Source organism: Siphateles boraxobius, unplaced genomic scaffold, assembly GCF_051911475.1.
Source record: "Siphateles boraxobius isolate OS27281-9 unplaced genomic scaffold, OSU_SipBor_1 1, whole genome shotgun sequence".
NCBI classification, from domain to species: Eukaryota; Metazoa; Chordata; class Actinopteri; order Cypriniformes; family Leuciscidae; genus Siphateles; species Siphateles boraxobius.
Genome location: NW_027508699.1, coordinates 5280687 through 5299146, shown reverse-complemented (window position 1 = coordinate 5299146; position 18460 = coordinate 5280687). Strand labels below are relative to the sequence as shown.

General features: G+C 38.2%; 1 pseudogene; it reads right to left on the bottom strand.

Moving 5' to 3' along the window:
- Positions 1-1757: 1757 nt before the first annotated feature.
- Positions 1758-3930, bottom strand: LOC143742955 (E3 SUMO-protein ligase KIAA1586-like; annotated as a pseudogene).
- Positions 3931-18460: the final 14530 nt, after the last annotated feature.

The window sequence follows — 18460 nt, the reverse complement described above, 5'->3', positions numbered from 1 at the left end:
AAACTGGGGCAGCGTGTTGACTTGTTAACCATTTGGGCTGTGAGTGCTTAATTTCCCCAGTAACTGACAACAGAGATAAAATACTTATTTTTGTTTAATAGAACAAAAGGAAAGTGACTGTCTCAGCCTTCCTTTGGGGGACACTAGTTAAGTAGACTCACAGCCTTAAATGTTATAATACAGCACAGGCCTTCATCAGTAATGGTCTTAGGTCAGACTGTAAATGTAAAATGCCTTCATGCAGTGTCCACACTGATGAATGACAACGTGCACCTGTCACAAACCCATCCTCATGTATGATGTCTACAATGACTGAATTTGTGTTAGAGGCTGAAGGAGAAATGACTCATGATTGTGTTACGCTCAGTGCTCGAATTGAGTCAAGTCTTATGGGGGGTCCCCAAGTTTTTTTTTACGGGGGGGGGGGGGGGTATGTAGGTTTAGTCTTGCAATATACACTTTATACAAAATATACAATATATTTGATCATAATATGCATAAATATATCTTATTTATTAAAAACGCTTGATAAAGAATTATATAGGCTACATATATATATATATATATATATATATATATATATATATATATATATATATATATATATATATATATATATATATATAATTATTCTTTTAAATTACTTACTAAAGTAATACTGGATTTAGAGGGCAGCAGACCCAAAACAGCAACTATGGCAAATATACCAAGGCACTACATATAAGGCTCTTGAAGACCCGTAAAAGCAAGTAACTTCAAAATACATTGAAATGTTTCAAAAACAGTAGAAAATAATCAGATGGCTTCCAGACTCACTGGATGGTATCACTGTCAGATTCAACAGTGGCACAGGAATAATTATTTCATAATGTCTCCGAAAGCAGTGATAAAAGAGCAGTGAGTAACTTCAAAAGGATATCTATCTTCACAACTTTTTTATTACTTAAACATTAGCAAAAGAATGGAAAAATACTATCAGGCTGTAATGATGTAGATAGGTATGAACCCAGGTGCGGGAACTTTACTCAAAGAGTACAGGACAACTGGGCAAACAGGATACAGTCTTTGGAATAGTTTATAAGTTTAACATAGGCATGTCCAGGAGATTCTCAAAAGTCAACTCAGGATTCATCCATAACAAACATCAAAGTAATTTCAGGAACCAGTGGATGAAGACATAAACCAAAACTCAGGACCGGTAAGTATTTACTGGTAAGCATCCAATTTCTTCAGAAGAAGGGATAACAAAAATCTCAAATGAGAAATGACCTCTTCAACAGAAAGTATATATAAACTAAGTTTCTTTTCCCACAACTGAAATGGAGAACTGAACATAAGTTAACTATATATAATGTGTTACAGAAAACACGTATCAAGTCATATCTGAGACACAAATAACATCCAGGAAAACACAAGACGAAGAGTCCTTCCATGAGTGCACAGATAGTAAGTATTTATAACATTCAAGCCAGACAAAGACTGATTGTCACTGCAGTATTTTTTAAAGTACACCAAATGCTTTACAAACAAGCATCAGGAGTGGTTTTTTAATGCTCTGGGAAGCCCAAGCAAGCAAACAAGGTAGATGGCAGAGCAAAGAGTTCACATGTGACAGGCAATGTTGGTGAAAGAAAAAATGTTAATCTAGAACAGACCACAGTGGTCTGTCTGGTTTTGTCTGTGCTTGCCTTCCTGTTTTGGTTGCAGTTGACAGCCAATGGCCGTCTTTCAACCAAGAGAGCACAAACGATTTTGGGTCAAACTGCTCCACTGGAGGGCCATTGACGTCTAGAAACAGGACAGAAGAAAGGCTTTTGGCCCTCAGGCAATTTCTCCTCTTGTTAGCGGTATCACTCATGGCTGAAAATCCGCGTTCACATTCAGCTGAGGTGGCCAGGTAGGTTTTGCTAGCTGTAATCAGCCTCTTGATCGTCTTCCCAGGACTGTTACCTTCAAGTTTCCACAACCTATACTCTTCAACAGCAGCTCTGCCGGTTACTCCTAGATGCTTAGCAAGGTCATGAATTTCCTTTTCACCATACAGGACAAGGGAATTACGGTCTTTGGGCCAACAGGATGGTTCGAGTGGAGTCAGAAGCTCAGTAAGGTCTGAGTCAGGGAGACGTACAGAGAGATTATCAATGACGGCCTGTAGGAACTGCCTCTTGTTGATATTCTCCTTGGTGGCTTCTAGTGTGATGCCTTTGAACATGCATGCTGTTATCCTCCCTTCTGCCTTTGCGAATGACTTTCCTGGTGTTGTTTTCATGGCCTCCAGGACCTCCATAGTCAAAAGAGTCCACCGACTGGCATCAGTGAGAGATGTGTTTCGATTCTGCAGTTTCAGAGAGAGGCTTTGTAACTCACGCAGCACATCTTTCATCAGTGCAAGGTCTTTAACAAAACCTGTGCCGCTGAGTTTCCTTAATAGTCCACTGCATTTTCGTCGATCCAAATCAGTGCGGGAAACATCCACAGAAGCTTTCAGCATTTGTGTGGCAAGTGCTGGAAAGTCCCGCCAAACAGCTCTGACAGTGCTGAAACTGCTGGCAACCCAGCGAATGGAGAAAATCTGCCCAATCTTCAGCAGTGAGATGTTAACATGAGTGGCAGCATCACAGAGCAGTCTGGCATTTTTTGGAGACTGGTGGTAAAACGTATACAACTTTGAAATAAAGATTTCAAAGTGGTTACATCCAGTTACAGACTTGCATGCATCATGCACTGCCAACTCTAGCTTGTGTGCAAGACAATGAATGCTCTTCAATGAAGGGAAGTCTTTTCTCAACTTTGCAATCAGTCCACTCTCTCTTCCTGTCATGACTGATGCTCCATCTGTGGCGATGCTGATCAGGTGTGATTTTAAATATTCATCTTCCAAACCTGCTGTCAAAAGGGTTTTCTTAAGAGCTTGATACAATGCTTCTGCTGTTGTTCCCTTATCTAGCTCTACAAGATCAAGGAAAATGTTTTCAATGTCATCTTTGCCTGTCACATCTGCTCTCAAGTAAATTATTAAATAGCTTTTGCCAAAGTTACTGCTTTCATCAACTGTCAAACTCACAAAAGAATCATTGGACTTCAATGCGGTTATCATTGACTTTTTCATTTTAGTGGCAATGTGTTCAATCATAGCGATACACGTATGATCCGATCGGTGTGAAGGGCCCATTTTTCCTCCACTGATCTCTTGCAGCATTATCAGTCTGCTCATTTTACTGAATGCTAATCTCTCTTTTGCCACAAAGTAGGCTGTTCTTATACTGTTGGCTGTTTCTCTGACAAGCTCATCGTTAACCTTCTCTGTTAGTGTGGGGAGGATCTCTTTTTCTTTCTGGGCTTCAATTTCTAGAGCCCTCTGATGAGCCTGACTGTCCCGGTGTTTGTATATTTTTTTTCTCATGGCACGTACATTCATTGCTTGGACCCTCCCTAAAGCCCACTCTTCTGCCACTTGAACACCTTTTTTGTTTGTACACATTCGTTTAACATTTCTACATGCAATACATCCAATTTTGTTTTCATTGATGTACAGCCATGGGGAGTATTGTTTCCTCCATATCTCTAACTGATTTCTCCAGTTATCAACTTCCTTGCTCTGAGTTTTTGTGGTGCTGAGCCGTTCAGAGCTGTTGGTGGGAGTTAGCTGTTCTGAGCTGTTGCTGACCTGCTCTTTGCTTTTGTTGACCTGTGCTGAGCTGCTGTTGGTGGTACAGACCCATATAAAGCTGTTATCACTGCATTTGTCCTCTTCTGAGATCTTGTCGCTGCTAACCTGTGCTGAGCTCCTGCCACTGCCCTCTGCTAAACTGGAATGGACTGTGCTTGCCTTGGAGGTCCTCTTTACCTGCACACTAGACAATGCCATGTTTTGGTTTCAATATTTTTATTTTTAAAATGTTTTTAAAAGTCTCTTCTGCTCAAAGCTGCATTGATTTGATAAAAAAAAAACAGTAATATTGTGAAATATTGTTTTCTATGTGAATATATAGTAAAATGCATGATCAACGCTGAATTTTCAGCATCATTACTCCAGTCTTCAGGGTCACATGATCCGTCAGAAATCACTCTAATATGATGATCTGATGATCAACAAACATTTATGTAATAAACATTTATTTTATTTTTCAGGATTTTTTGATCAATAGAAAGTTCAAAAGAACAGTTTCTATTTGAAATAGAATCTTTTGTTACATTATAAATGTCTTTACTGTCACTTTTGATCAATTTAATGCAACCATACTGAATAAAAGTATTAATTTCTTTCCCAACATTTTTTAAAAATACATTCTTACTGACCACAAGCTTTTAAATGGTAGTGTATAATGCTACAAAAGTTTATATTTCAGATCTGAAGGATCATGTGATGAAGACTGGAGAAACGATGGTGAAAATTCAGCTTTGATCACAGAAATAAATGATATTTTATTGTATTATTATTTTAAATTGTAGTAATATTTCATAAAATTACTGTTTTTACTGTATTTTGCATCAAATCAATGCAGGCTTGGTGAGCAGAAGAGACTCGTGAACTTTTGAACAGTAGTGTACATCCAACAGAATGATTCTAGCTTTTTTTACCAATGTAGTTTTTACCCTAAAAACAACTGGATGATTAATGTGGATTATGTGACACTCTGATAATAATGTTTGTTCCAAAAGACTTGATTAAATGGATGAAACTTGTTTATTAGATATTAAACATATAGATTGTGCCAAAACAGGCTGTCAGTCTGTGTGTTGGTGGGGATTTTTCAACTATTTCAGCACATGCGATTTTTACATTGTTACTTCCAGTAGGTGGCGGAAAAGCACTGTTATGAGTGAGTAAGTCAGCAACTATTCAACGACCATTTCAGTGAAAAAGGCTGCTTTATTCAGAAACAAACAATGCCATGGCAATCAATGTCAATTATTGCTATTTCAAGAGTGAATCCCGCATAAATGCGTATGTAACTCCCAAAACTTTGTGTTTACGCAGCCATTGGTCCTGGCTGTCAGCATGAAAAACAAGTTTTATACAAATTCTGAATGGAAATTAGAAAGCACACAACGATCGCTCCCTTTACTAAAATGCTGTTATCCATCTCCGTCGAGATCTCTAGCACTCCCTTAGAACCAGGACTATTAATAATGAAAAAATAGTAACTTAAGCCTAAATGTTTCCAATTTACGCAAGGAATACAAAAGCCCCGATATGGTGTGGGTAGATATAAAGTAGAAAGATATATAGAGAGAGACAATTACCCCTCAAAAAAGTCGGTAAGAAGCTTTCTCTTCCCGACCTCGAGTGGAGGTTTATTTTTCTCCATTTTTTAAAAGTTAAAATTAGCTTCAGCGGAGCGGCGCCAATCAAACAGTCCTGTCAGTCAACGATGTCATGCGCACAGCACTCTTTGATGTGGGGCGGGGCGTTTTCATTTTAAAGAGACATGGCAACTAGCCAACTTTAAAAAAATTATTGTAAATAATCAGTTCACGAAATTTACCGTATCCATTGCATGCATTTAATCAGATTTGTTATTATTATTTTTTACTAAAAAAAAATATCTGAGGGACCCCCCCTAATTATATTTTTTACTTCTTATGGGGGGTCCCTAATACCTTTTGGGGGGTCCCGGATCCCCCCAGCCCCCCCTCAATTCGAGCACTGCTCTCAGGTCAGGGGTACTCAATAGATTCCAATTGCAGTTATTTTAGTGTATTACACCCTGCTCTCAGGGCAGGAGTACTCAATATAGGTTAAAATCGATGTTATTTTAGTGTATTATGCGCTGCTCTCAGGGCAGGAGTACTCAATAGATTCAAATCGCTGTTATTTTAGTGTATTACGCGCTGCTCTTAGGGCAAGAGTACTCAATAGATTAAAATTGCTGTTATTTTAGTGTATTACGCGTTGCTCTCAGGCCAGGAGTACTCAATTTATGTTCAAATCGAAGTTATTTTTTGTGTATTTTAGCTGTCCAGGCGCACCAAACTTACGTGTGAAGCATGTAACAATATAACTCTGACCTTAGTGCTATTTTGTTGTATGACTTGTCAAAGAAATTGTCTGTTTTGAGGGCGTTATAAATTTATTTTAGCTTAAAGATCTTAAGGTTTCTACTACTAATTCTATTTGTTTACATTGCTACATTGGTAACACTGTACAATAAGGTTTCATTAATGTTCCTGGCACCAAGTTTACTCCAGAAATGAAAGTAGTCCAAGAAATATTTGATAATGAGAATGTTCATTGTTTAATATCCAAAACTGAAGTCTGCAATTGAAATACATTTTACGTTGTTTTTAATGACTGTTAGTGTACATTGAAACCAAAATCTTTATGTATTTCAATTGCAGGAAGACGTACGCTTCGGGTATTTAAGGAGGAACTGGCAGACATTTGGCAAGGCGACCCATGGCCTTGGGCCTGGTTTAATGGGAAGCACATTCAAGTTCAAAAACATTTTACACGGGATAGTTTTAGGCAAGTGGGATTCACTGATAATCCGCTGTTACTGGTGAATGGGGCCAAACCGACTATCTCCCGCCTCGGCCTTCATCCTCCCTTCGCGCCGAAAACTAGTGCCATCATCGGCAGTGCGTCCCCACCAATGAGTGTAAGTTGCCATGTGTGCTTATTTTATAATTATAGTAGGTAGTCCACAGTAACTCTACTAAATTCATCCATTCCAGCTGTAGCGGTGAAGAGTTGAGTGTGGCGAGGGCGTGGTTTCAGCGCAGCCACGTCCCCAGCGTTTGAGAGCAAAGACTACTGCTCATTTTTTCAAGATTTGTATAGCTTATTTTATGTACTTGCCGGCTTTTTTTTATCATTCAGATTTGGCTGGGTGGCTAATCTATGGTGTGACAAACTCAGAACACATACTTAATTTTGACTTTACTGGGATTTTAATGATTCATCTTTGCTCTGCATTTTTTGTGAAATGTTGCTGTTTCATATATTTAATTAACTGGAAATGTTTTGTAATAGTATAAAAAAGGAAAGTCATAATTATATCTGAATTGATTATTTTATTGTAATATTGGACTAATATTAAAAGACCATTCAATAAAAAAATGTAATTAGTGAAATGATTATTTACAATCAATGTTTGTTCTTTCATTTTGTTCTTATACAAAGAATCTCCACAACAGTCAATGAATGAAAAGACAGTAAAAGCAAGGTAAAACAGGGTTCCTACGCATTTTCCATTTCAAAATTCCATATGTTTCTAAGGGTTCAGGCTGCAGGATTGCCGAATGACTAAAGGAACGTTTCTGTCAGGACCACTGACGCTAGGCTTGATTATTAGTAAGATAACAGAAAACTGTATATTCCTTGTCTATTACCACCCACCTCTACTTATACCAAGGACGGAATTAAGCGCAGTTACAATAGCTAAATATGTGGGAGAGCGTTGCTATAGTGTGACGATATTGTATTGCAATAGGTAGCCTTTCAAAATCAATACCAAATCAAAACTAGTTAGCACATTTTTTTGTAATTGAAAGGGTTTAATGCCAATATGTGGTTATGGTTACACTTAAAATAGTTACAAAATTGATGAGATGATAACTTCTACCATTAATTGTACCCAGCATGTAAAATGTTACCTGAAAGATAGAGAGTGTAGAGTAAGAGACAAAGAGAGAGAGAGAGAGCCAGAGAATGAAAGGGCCAGAGCAACCCAAATGTGAGATGTTCAAACTAACCAATCAGTTAATTACAATTTCACCCATTGCACTAAAGGTGTGACGATTCAAAGACCCCCCAATGTACACACATTTCGGCCTACAGGCCTTGTGCACTCTTTAAATTACAAGTCCTTGTTTCTCTGCAATACTCAGTGAGAAAATTAAGTGTTTGCACATAGATCTGCATTAGGATTTATGCATCACAAACTCAACTCTGTCAGATTGTGCGCTTGTATCAGGTGCAACCAAACGTCCCTCCATCTTTGCATCCAGGCCTTTTGTAATCATAGACTGGGCAGCATCAGAGGCCTCTTCAGTGTTAGCTCCCTTGATTCATCCAGTTTCTGCCAGCTCAGTCAGGTAACTGAAGAATGAGATAAAAGAACAAGTAAATAATAGACAGAAAATAAATGGTCTACTGATGTAACAATGAAACGATTAAAAATGATCAAATACCCTTAAAATTGTGTATAGATAGACTATAAAAAGAGCAAAAAATAAACTGGAAAAACATATACCAAAATATCAATACTATATAAAACGGTCACACTTTTTTCAGTATGTGCACTTACATGTTCTTTACAGTGTACTTGCATAAGAAAGTACTAGTCAAGTCAAGTTACCTAAATTTATATAGCGCTTTTTACAATTCGCATTGTTTCAAAGCAGCTTTACAACGATAACAGGAAAGTAACGTTGTAATAGTATTGTTAAATTGAACAAGAAGAAAGGAACAAAGGACTCAAGGTGATGATACACAGGGCAACTTTTTGAGCAATGTTGGGCAGTCATGGCCTAATGGTAACAGAGTTGGACTGGTGACCCAAAGGTTGCTGGTTCGATTCCAGTACCGGCACTCAAGGCTGCCCGCTGCTCCGGGTGTGTGTATCCACGTTTGCAGTGTGTGTGTGTGTTCACTACTCACTACTCTGCTCCTAATGTGTGTGCACTTACTTGGATCAAATTCCAAGTATGGGTTACCATACTTGGCCATCACGTGTCACTTTCACTTTCACTTTCAATGTTGCTGGGCTATGTTGCCGTCAACGGGTAAGCAGATGAGACAGAGGGCCCACGACCGATCTAAATTATCCAGACAGAAATGTATTGGCCATTTTTAATGGAAAAGTGCCCAAGTAACAATCGTTCATGAACGACACATCACTAGTGTAAAGTAAAGTTCACCTCACCTCCTGTAAAGTAGTAAAGTTACACTTTTCGACATGACTTCACATTGTGACCACATCATGAGTTTCCTGGGAGCTCATGGTGAGATCACTGTGAGATCAAATTGTTGACTGGGTACTAGGGGTGTGACGAGATCTCGTACCACGAGATCTCGCGAGACTAAAATGTGGCGAGATTTCCCGTAGAGTGAAAAGCTGTCTCGCGATATCGTCATGACGGAGCGTGAGGGTGAAATAAGCATAAAATATTCCACCGCTACACTCACATTCGCCTCAACTGTCATTTTGCTGTTTTTATAAAAAAATAAAAACCACTATAAACTAATGTAAAAGTCTGCTCTGCTGATCCAGCACGAGAAGCCGTCAGTACAGTAAGAATCACAGTTCACTGACCCACGATAGATATTAGGCCTGGGAACTCACCATGGCATGCCTCAATCCGAAGGGCGGGATAAACGGTTGTCTTTCAAATTCCCTCTGCACGCAATAGGATAGCGCTACAATCAAACAGAGCAACGAACGGTTGTGGCTGAGTGAGTCCCATGCGTTTTCCCACCAGCAGAGCTAGTTGATATTTTAAACTTTTGCCGTATCCGGTCGGCAAAACTCCGAACACATCTTCTATTTTAAGAATGACTTAAGTGCCGTTCTTTGTTCTTTTCTCTTTGTTCCGCTAAAGTCACGGCCAAAGCCGATTCAAAAGCCCGCTGTTCGCCAGCAGCAGCGGTCATCTTCTTTGTTTTCAAGTAGCAGGGAATTCACGCGGAACCGTCACAACTCTGCCGTCATTATGTTAAGCCCGCCAACTCTATACACGATGTGATTGGCCTGACTAGAGTTTGGTTTTTCCAGCCCGAAAGCCAACGTTGCTACACTACACTGGCTGCAAAATACATTTTGCTGCCGCTAGGGTGCGTCGAGATTTCTAGGCTACGCGATCACGAATTTAAAAGTGAAAGTAAAATATTGCATATTGTTTTCTTTCAAGGCATTTGATAATCCATACTCATTAAGTAGAGCTAAAATGACATGCATTAGAAGATTATTAGTTAAATGTTAAAACATTTCAAAATGCACCTGCAGAAAATTTTTCCAGTTATGAATTCTGTCATTTAGGATTTCTGAAAAAAATCTTGTCTCGTGAACCCAATCTTGTGTCTCGTCTCGTGAGATAAGTGTCTCGTCACACCCCTACTGGGTACATAATTTTACGCAGTTACTAAACCAAACTGAAACAACACTGATGTGATTACTGTTGTCTATTGTCTTTTTGTTGCATCATTGAATCATTATTTTCCTCTTTATCACTGAAAATATGATTTAAAACAATCTGTATTGGAATTAAACAATTACTGCACTTTACAATACTGTAAAGTTCTATATAAATAAGGTGAATTAACAACTACATTTACAACAATACTACAAGTAAATTGATTTTAGTTTACTTACAAAAATTCCCTTGAACTTTAACTACATTTACTTAATAAAATTAACTGTAAGAATACTTCTATTTTGAAAGAGTAAAGAGGCCTGTGCACACCTCTTTTCAAGCAGTTTCAACCTATTTATGTCATGCAATATGTTTATTTATACCTGTAATTATACAGGTTAATTAATATCATATGTAATTTTTATTGTAAATTGAAATGAAAATAATGTATCCAATACCACCATGACAGGCTTGTGGCCAATATCAAAATATTTGCTAAATTACCCTGTGTCAAGTTTGGACTTAACCAAGCCTTTGCTTTCAAGATATCAGCAGCTTTTGTGGACATAAGCTGGCATGCCACCATCTTGTGTCACCTTGCATTCACTTTGACACCCAGAGAGATGGCACTGCCAGGGGATAATCCATTCCAACTGATTTGTAAATATTTTGGCTCAGCCACATTAATATGATTTGGGTACTTTACACTGCATCGCTGCCATTAGTGTCTAAAGCGGCTCTAATTTGTACTGTGCCACCCACCGTGAGCATTTACCCAGACCACAGAAAATTCAACCAATTATGTCATGGCTATCACTGGGATCGTCATTTAGGTATATTTAATGATATTTCTCCATTAGCTAGAGTCTAAGTGTGGCCCCAGGAATGTCCAACATCTAAAAATCGTGCTTGTGAAATGTTAAAAGCCTCCATGTTTGCAGATTTTCATTAGTAACATGGGAGCCAAGGAATTATGGCAGTGGTCTGACAACATGGTACCTGGGTTTGTGTGGCGAGACAGCAGATTAATGGCGCGAGGATATAGGCACAACTATTAGGGGTGACTGGCAGTACTCTCTAAAATAGATCTCAGGGAAAAGATCAGCAGCCTCAAAAAGAGACCAGCATAATGCTAATGTGCACGAGTTCATACAGAACCAGGTATGCTGTTTCCAAGCAATTCCAGTCTGTAATTTTTTTTTGGCTGAGATTAATCAAAGAAGGTAGAGGTGCAAGGTCTGTGGTTTTTCTTTGATTTCAAGGCACATGGTTGACCTGAAAAATGCAAAATATAAGTTGTGAAATCACATGAGAGTGATTGTGTGTGAAATATCGTACGGCCACCCCACAGTTTTGAAAAATCATAATACCAGTAGACCAAATTCTGTTTAGGACATTTAGTTTCAGGCACAGCATTGTGAAAGTAGCATATTAATATTTTAAGACAAAATAATACTACTCTCTACACTCTATAGTTTATTGCACTAATACAAGGATAGTAAATGTTAAATGTCCCCAACTAAGCAAGCCAAAAGCCAATGGCGAATAAAGGCGAAAAAAAGGCGACAGTGGCAAGGAACCAAAACTCCATCAGGTGACAGAATGGAGAAAAAAACCTTGGGAGAACCCAGGCTCAGTCAGGGGGCCAGTCCTCCTTTGACCAACGAACGATCAGTGTATGATTATGATTTAGGCGGCATAATAGGTCAGAAGTCAGATTGGATCAGAACTTTCACAATATTTATCCAGTTCATCTGGTTAGGGGTCGGAGTCATCACGCCGGTATCGAGATGAGTTTGTTGAGGTGTCCATGAGGCCTACACAGTGTTGATGAGGCTGGCACTTCAGGGATGCGTTGTCATCGTGTCCATGTGATGGTCCTTCATCAGATCTGGATATGGCCTGGATCCGGTGGTTTGCGGTAAACCTCAGGATAAACAGAGAGACTAATATTTGCGTAGACGCCATCCTTCTTATGATGTACAAAGTACATCAGGATTTATGGGAAGTGTTCCCGGTTCCGGCTGATCTAAACTATACAGCCTAACATTGAATTATAGCAATCTATAATGTGTTATGTGTATGATGGTTACAGTACTGTACCTCAGTGTCACAACAAATCAATATCTGTGACCTGCTCGCAATATCCATGTCTGTCATTTCCCCACCCTCCCTCCATCTGACCAATCTTCTATCTTCAGCTAATTCTAAACACAGTCACCAGCGAGCCAATGACAAGCTGGTCACACAAGTATTATGTTTTATGTTTCTCCATTACTGTCTACTGTTTCACATGGAGATTGGGAGCATCGAGGCAAACTGAAGCTCAGCAAATAATGGGCCCATTGATTCCCCAGAGGAACAGTTTTAGCTAAGGGAGAGTTTAGCACTGAGCCAGACTCAAAGGGGGCTTTTACCTTCTTCTCCAGGGCTGTGATCCATGACTGGAGAGTCTTAGTACAAGGGGAGTGAGGGGAACTGTCCTGGCACCAATTCACCACACCTAGGCACCTCTCTGCCATATATACACTCTTAGGCACACACTGGTGCTCCTTTTAAATGTCTGATGAGGTGTCTGGATAATTTTAAGTACCGTGGGTTTTCTTCATTTGTTAACACATTTTTTAACGGATCAGCAATGTTTTGCCACTTTATATTTTGAACCAAAACAACAGGTGGTATGGTACTAAATAAAGGCCCAGGTATATTCTCAACCCATATATTCTTCTACAACTGTCCAAAAGAAAATCCTTTATCTGTTCCCTGAGCCTGGCTACTTTCTCACCAGTAGTTTGCCAATCTAAACATGCCTTTGTATTCCTTAGGACTGGAGTTATAGAAGTGTGGTTATTGATAAATTCATTTCGTTGATTTACAAATGAATCACAAATCTATCTTCTATTGATCCTAATTAATTCACAAATTTAAAAAATTGATTTTCTAAATGTTTTTAATAACGTGATGATGTCAGATTAAAGAAGGCGGCAGTCAATTGCGAGAGCAATGCAGCACCCGGACAGTTTAAAGAGCACACCGGCTTGCAATGGGGGAAACATTATGATTGAACCTTACTTGACAACAGATCCTATATCAAAAATATCTTGATGAATGGAAAATAGCCTTCAATAATTTATAGTTACATTACAGTGGGCGGACAGAGGTGCTTCACAACTTCATCGAGAGGAGGCAGGTTCTCGTACCCTTTTCCACCCTTTTCTACTACTTCCAGGGCGGTAGAAGTAGTAGTGCGCAGGCCGTGAGTTTGTCGTGAACTTCAGGGAACAATAGTGCAGCTTGCTGGCGAGGGCCCTGCTGGCGCCCCGCCAGGAAAGATTCACGGGTTAAAGCAAATAAAAAAAAATAAAAACCCATTCCACAGCCTGTCACCCAGTTTAAGAGCAGTTTCTTTTTCTTGTAATTAGGAGTATAGTGAGTGCATGCTTTTCCTTCACAAATGAAATACTTAATACTTAATTGCATTAAGAAATGCCATTTTGAATTTCTATGCACATTTCTATTATTTACACTTTTATGAAATGTAAATGTTTTCAATATAATGCTTTTACAAGACTTGACTCTTTGTGATGTAGTCATACAAATAATTAACCATTTGCATAACTTTAACACTAGTTTTTATTCCTCAAAAAATAAAAGCCAACAGAGTGAGCGAATTTCACAAACTATATATCAAGTCAAGTCACCTTTATTTATATAACCTTTATTTAAATAGTGCTTTTTACAATACAGATTGTATCAAAGCAGCTTTACAGAGATAACAGGAAAATAATGTTGTAATAGTATTGTCAAAAATTAAATTAAATGTCCCCAACAAAGCAAGGCAAAAGCCAATGGTGACAAAGGCGAAGAAAGGCGAAAAAGGCAGCAGTGGGTGATAGAATGGAGAAAAAAACCTTGGGAGAACCCAGGCTCAGTCAGGGGGCCAGTCCTCCTTTGACTAACGAACAAACAGTGTATGATTATGATTTAGGCAGCATTATAGGTCAGAAGTCAGATGGGATCAGAACTTTCACAGTATTTATCCAGTTCCATCTGGTTGGGGGTCGGAGTTATCGCGCCGGTATGGAGATGAGTTTGTTGAGGTGTCCATGAGGCCTTCATAGTGTTGATGAGGCTGGCATTTCAGGGATGCGTTGTCGTCATGTCCATGCGATGATCCTTCATCAGATCTGGATATGGCCTGGATCCGGCAGTTTGTTGTAAACCTCGGGATAAACAGAGAGACTAATATTAGGGTAGACGCCATCCTTCTTATGATGTACACCACCAGCAGTCGTTTTTTGATATTCTAGGTATTGTCTACTGGCTGGAATTTTGAGATCGCAATAGACGTGAAGGATTATAATGCGTTAAGAGATCGCTCAAGTACAGGGGAGCTAAACCATTTAGTGCTTTGTAAGTAATCAGCAATATTCAAAAATTTATAAAATGTTTAATAGGGAGCCAATGCAGTATTGACAGAACCGGTCTAATATGGTCATACTTCCTGGTTCTGGTAAGGACACTAGCAGCTGCATTTTGGACACATTATAGACCTCTATAATTCAATGTTAGGCTGCATAGTTTAGATCAGCCGGAACCTGGAACACTTCCCAAAAATCCTGATGTACTTTTTACATTATAAGAAGGATGGCGTCTACGATAATATTTGTCTCTCTGTTTATCCCGAGGTTTACCGCAGTCCGCTGGATCCAGGCCGTATCTGGATCTGATGAAGGACCTGCGCATGGACACAACGACAATGCAGTCCTCAACTAGTCTCTCCCAAGTGAAGGCGTCCTTCCCTTTACCTCTGTACTGATAAAATGTTGTCGGGATAATTCCGATTTATGTGGCTACGCAGAAGCGATAAAAAATTCTCAGAGCCACCAGGCACTGTTTTATGCACTGTTTTATGCAAATAAGCGGCCGGATCGCATTTATGGTTTTCTGTTAGAACGGTGTCGTGTTAGTGACCCCTAATTTAATAACTAATGATCGTTCCAACGGAAGTGAACCAATCAAAACTAACTTTAGCTGGACAATATTCTTTATTCTAGAGCTGCTGTAAAGCCAAAACAATCTCTGTTACTTTAATTTCCTATTATAACTGTAAAGCTGCTTTGAAACAGTCCATATTGTTAAAAGCGCTATATAAATTAAGGTGACTTGACTTGACTTGTAATAAATATATATTTAAACAACGTTAATTACATACTGACAAGACACTAACAAAATATTTAATACTTCTGTGGTGTATTTTGTATATTTTTTGCATACCGGGTGTCGACATTAGCAGTGGAATTGTAGTAGACGGTCCCTGCTCCACTTCTGAGACAAATAAAGCACTCTGGGATGACGATTCTAACACACAAAACATAAACACGCATGTGAGCCACTTATGCAATATTTATTTATTTATTTTTAAAGTTAGGAAGATAGCATGTATATTAACTCACCGCCGGTGGCTGCCATAGTGTCCCGACTTGTCTCGCCAATAACAGAGGGACGGTGACCCAGCACACCGTCCATCAAGTCAAACCATGGAAAGTTCCTTCTCTGGGCTCCGCTTTGTCCATTGTGCGTTTTAATCGGCTTGTACTGCGCCCACAACTTTTTAATTTTTTTCCCGAACTTGAAGCGTTGTTCGCTAAATGCTTAGCTTTGCCAGTTGAGCAAACGATGTATTTTATAACGTCCTCATTTCTGCACACGCCGTCAAATTGATCTTGTACCCTTTCTTCTGCCCAAATGCTCAGAAGAGCTTTTGTATATTCGACAGACCAGTACAGGCGATTGTCCATTTCGAGCAACGATTATTTTGCGCGTTATAAAAAAAAGTGAAATATGCATCTTGCCGCAGACCATAACTTTCCTTAACCCTCTGGGGTCTAAGGTGTTTTCTGGGACCTGGAGGTGTTCTGACATGCTCTGACATTTGTGCTTTTTTCAATTGCTTATAAACATATTAATGGCAAAGTTGTCATTACACTCTATTTAGCACAAACAGGGCTACCATAATATATGAGCAACATGTATGTACATGTTTGTATTTTTGAGAGAATATTGTTTTTGCATGGTTATTGAAAAAAACTAAAACTTAAAGTTTCTGAAATAAGGCCACAAAACACATACTAAATATCTATCCACAAGACTTTTGACTAATGGATGTTCTCGCCTATTTTTTTCTGCTTCAAAATGATCTGAAAATCATCCTGCCTAATCATTCACATAATACAATACATTGATTTAAATTTTGTAAAACACTTTTTGTTTGGAAAGGCAATATGCGAAAGGGGCGTGACTCATGAATAATGCTCTACTTCACATCTGAGAAGACAAAAGACCTGCTTTATGAGCCTGTATAATGAGCCTTTCACAAAGGTGTGTCACTGACTCACAATAAGTGTCCAACAATACATGGAAAAAAATTTTTTAATATATATATATATATATATATATATATATATATATATATATATATATATATATATATATATATATATATATATATATATATATATATATATATACACTACAAAATTGGTTCACAGTTGGAAACATCTACCTTGTAAATATATTATTTGCTATTTTAAGGTTACAATTACAGCAACAATTAAAATAACAATATTACAAGTGTAATATTTCTTTGTAAAAACTAAAGTATACATTTTATCATACATATTTCAAAGTTAAGGATTCATTAGTTTGAATAAAGCCTACATTGGAACAAACACTATAATAACATCTCAGTTGTTGACTTTATTCTTGACAAAACAAACATGCCTAATATATTTAACATTTGAGCATAAATTGGTGAACAAAAACTTATTTGATGTGGCAGTAGTCTATTTTACAGTAAAAACTTTATAATGTATCCAAAACTAGTCAACGAAATGTTGTCTTTCATATTTCGTCTGTAACAGGCATATCGTTTGTTGTTTTTATGATAGCCTATATTAGGGCATATAAATATTAATTTGCAGTTTAATACGTTGCTTATACAAAGACATTGTATTTCAACATATTTCAGTCGATTTTTACTCATCTCAGTATAACAATATAGTTTGGTAAAAGCTGTTCAGTTCATTCATTCACACACAGACGCGATTCATATTTAAACAGTCTTTTTGCGGTTTACATACACTAGGATATCGAGATTAGAACAATAATTAAAAAAAATAACTTACTTCTCAGATGGATCCTGCTCCTCGAAATGAATTTAAACCAGCACTTCTGAGGTAAATTTCCCAGGAGTATTCATCACAGCCTTGCAAGACAACGTAAAGTACTGTAATCTGATAAAATTTGCTGTGCTGATCTCATCTGATGGGCATTTACACGTTTGCATGTGTTGCCTCAGATCATTTGCGTTTGAATAGCGCATGCTCTCCATGGGCGTGTCAAATTAAAAGATAATGAGATTAAATGAGAACAACTGACATCTCTCTCTCTTTTCATATAGATTACATAAACAGAGAATATTTATTTTTGTTATGAATTAGATCATTTAAAAGTACAAACTTAAACGATAATGAGATTAAATGAGAACAACTGACATCTCTCTCTCTTTTCATATAGATTACATAAACAGAGAATATTTATTTTTGTTATGAATTAGATCATTTAAAAGTACAAACTTAAACGATTATAAAGATATATTGATCATGCCTTGGTGAATAGTAGTCGCTGAGTTTTGTTTAAGTTTAGAGACGTCCTCAAAAAAAAAGCTTACTGTGACGGTGAGCCAGAAAGCACACCCTGTTTATTTTCTTTATTTTACAAAAGCACAATGTTTTATTTCGATTGTAATTGGACACATAAAAAGTAGACATTTAACAGATTATTTTTTCATATTTCGTAAGTCTGTATGACCAAAAATGATGGAGTATTTTAGGTCTATTTTGCTGCTATGTGAAAAAAATCAAGCAAAACGCGATGGCACGTTTGCGGACCCCAGAGGGTTAACACCGATAAACTCCGCCTTTATACTTTGACTACGCCTCTAGACCGAGCTGGCCCGCTTTGGCCCAAGGTATTCGACGGGCCAGAAATCCTGGCCGTTGGCCCCGAGTAAGCCCTGATCAAGCCCCAGAAGTAACAGTGGAAACGCGACTGGCCCTGGCATGCACTAGCACGGCCCGGCCCTGGCCCGATAGTAGAAACGTGGCTATTGTACCAACTACCATATTGACCCTTTATACACAGATGCATTATACATCAGATGCAGTTGACTGCTGTAACTCATGAAGAACAGCATCTGTTAACAGAATATACAAGAGATAAGGTCAGCCAGCATGTTCATACAACTTTTTATTCATGTTTACATTACTCTGTCTAAATCCTATATTGAACCAATACTATTTTTGAACAGTAAATGAGGATT